Genomic DNA, 3,131 nt, shown 5'->3' on the forward strand with positions numbered 1-3,131 from the left:
GACGCCTAACAAACCATACGCTTTCCTGCTGTGTCATTGTTTGTCTCTGCTCTCTAGTCTCTTATGATAATGTCATTTTAAATCAGGCATTGCTATTGATTGAATTGTATCCCTCAAACTTCGTATGTTGAAGCCCTAACTCCCAGTGCCTCAGAACATGTCTGTATTTGGTGATAGGGCCTTTAAAGAAGTGATGAAGTTAGGGGCTTAATTATGGTGTACCTTAACCTTATCCAACTATTGTCTTTATAAGAAGAGTTTAGGGACACACAGAGAGGCACCAGGGTTATGCATACACAGAGGAATGACTATATAAAGAAGCAATAAGAAGGTGGCCATCTTCAAGCCAAGGAGAGAGGCCTCAGAAGAATCCAAACCAGCCAACACCTTGAGGTTGGACTTTCAGCTTCCAGAACTATGAGAAATAAAATTCTGTTATTAATACACATAGTCTGTGGTATGATTGCTTGTTATGGCAGCCCATACAGTCTAATGCAGGCATTATAAACATGCTTCAGCCCTTTGCAGGTCATAAAGCAGGTAGAGTAGCATGTCACATAATGGATGAAAGTTAAGTGATGATAAAAAATAGCAATGAGTAGTAAAACTAAGATAAAGATGGTTTATTTGTAATATTATCAGGCAAAAAAGACATCAAGTAATACTTTAAACAATAAAAAAGAAAAAATGTATAAATGTCAAGATAAAAAACATTCAAACCTGTGAAGAATTTTTGTGAGTTTATTTGAGCCAAACTGTCGACAATTGCCAGGAAGCAAAATTTTAATGGATTGAGATAATGCTCTGGAGAATGGCAGTTTTGTGTCTTATTTTATACATTACAATCAAAAGAGGAGGCATATGTGGGGTACACAAGATCCATTGGTTACATGTTAGGGAGGCAGGAGAAAGCAAAGTGGGGGAAACCTCTGGGATTGGATATAAAGCAAATGATAAATACATACTTTTTTTTTACATAGGTGGGTATAGGATAATTAACAGTCAACAATTAACTCAGTAATTAGAAGGGGATTTTTGGTCTATACAGAATGCTGTGCTTTGAGGAAAATTACTTGGACATTCCAAAAATATGTTATCTTAGATGCAAAAAGACAACAGACAGGCTCAGTTCGGATAAAGATCGACCTTTGTCAGAGAAGATGTGGGCCCAGGACATGACTACCCACCATAAACTGCTTTTAGTTAAAAAGTTTTAATTTCAGCCCTAGCCGGTTTGGCTCAGTGGATAGAGTGTCAGCCTGTGGACCAAGGGGTCCCAGGTTTGATTCCGGTCAAGGATATGTACCTTGGTTACAGGCTACTCCCTGGCCCAGGCCCTGGTCGGGGCTTGTGCAGGAGGCAACCAATGATGTATTTCTCTCACATTGATGTTTCTCTCTGTCTTTCCCTCTCTCTTCCACTCTTCCTAAAAATCAATGGAAAAATATCCTTGGGTGAGGATTAACAAAAAAACACAAAAAAGTTTTAATTTCAGACCATTCTTTGTGGTTACTGTAGGTCTCTGAGTTTGCAAGGCCACTGTGCAGGCCTCTCCTGAGGTAGTCAGGTTAGCATGTGGCACCTTTTCCTCCACACATCTGGCTGCATTAATGACCAAACTTTTGATTGGATAACAGGGTCCCATTCTGCTAGGAAGCTTATTCCTAGGAGGTTTCAGCATTAGTGTTTGTCTTGCTGAATAATGAACCATTGAGGATGGGGAAAGGCCACAACCTTAGATGGCACTCAAGGTCAAATTATTATCTATACTAATAAAAGGGTAATATGCTAATTAGCGTGGACGTCTTCTGGATGTCCATCCGGACATCCATCCAGACAAAGCCACAGTGGCTGTGAGGCCTGGGGCTCAGGCAGCTGTGGGCTCATGGCAGCCGTGGGCTCAAGCAGCTGTGGGCTCTGGCAGCTTTAAGGCCTGGGGCTCATGGCGGCTGTGAGGCCCGGCAGCTGTGAGACCCACAGCTCATGGCAGCTGTGGGCTCAGGCAGCCCTGAGCCCCAGCAGCTGCGAGGCCAGGGCTCAGGCCTCGCAGCCTTCATGGCTGGCAGTGGCAACAGCAAAAGTGTGATGGGGGCATCACCTTCCCCTGATCAGCCCACAGAGGGAGGCCAGACTTCGGCTTAGGCCTGCTCCCCATGGACTGTGAGGGGGGCAGACTGGGTTGAGGGACCCCCCAATGCACGAATGTTCATGCACCCGGCCTCTAGTCCTATATAATAAAAGGCTAACATGCAAATCGACCAAACAGCGGAACAACAGGTCACTATGATGCGCACTGACCACCAGGGGGCAGACAATGCAGGAGCTGCCCCCTGGTGGTCAGTGCGCTTCCACAGGGGGAGCACCGCTCAGCCAGAAGCCGGGCTCATGGCTGGCAAGTGCAGCGGCGGTGGAGGGAGCCTCTCCCGCCTCCTCAGCAGCACTAAGGATGTCCATGGGCTCCAAAACCTGAGAGAGTGCAGGCCAGGCTAAGGGACCCCCTCTCCAAGTGCACAAATCTCATGCACCAGGCCTCTAGTTTAAAATAAAAAGGCATGTGAATGGGAGGCAGTCAGCTCCTGTATGTCCTTGTTAAAAAATATTCTGGATAATTTCTAATTTTTGAGCTACCATGATCTGAGTCTTTTTGCTGCTTGTCTTAAGTTTGTTTTTTTTGCATCTACTATAACATTTATATACCAGAAATAAAAACAATAGTATTAAACCAGTAACCAATTAGGAACAGAATATGTCTATTATTAGTTAAGGAAGGGTCTGAGGGGAATAAGCATCCCAGCCAAACAAAAAACCCTTTATATGTATTATAATTTTTATTAAGCTAACTGTATATTCTTTAATTCACTGACACTTGTATTTTATATTTGGCCAGATGAATTAAGACTTTTTATTATTTTATTGTTATAACTGATAATTAGAATGTCATTGTCTAGTAGGTATTCAAGTTAAATTTTTCATATTTAATGAGGGAGGGGATCTGGGGAGATAGATATTGTTTCCAATAGGAAACCATAAGGAGGATTATAACAATATAAAAATTATTTTATGGACATTAATTAATAACAATTTATACGAATGAGGTTTGAGTAGCAGTAATTTGTGAGCATGCAGACCTT

This window comes from Myotis lucifugus, unplaced genomic scaffold (genome assembly GCF_000147115.1).
Source record: "Myotis lucifugus unplaced genomic scaffold, Myoluc2.0 scaffold_13, whole genome shotgun sequence".
In the NCBI taxonomy this organism is placed as follows: domain Eukaryota; kingdom Metazoa; phylum Chordata; class Mammalia; order Chiroptera; family Vespertilionidae; genus Myotis; species Myotis lucifugus.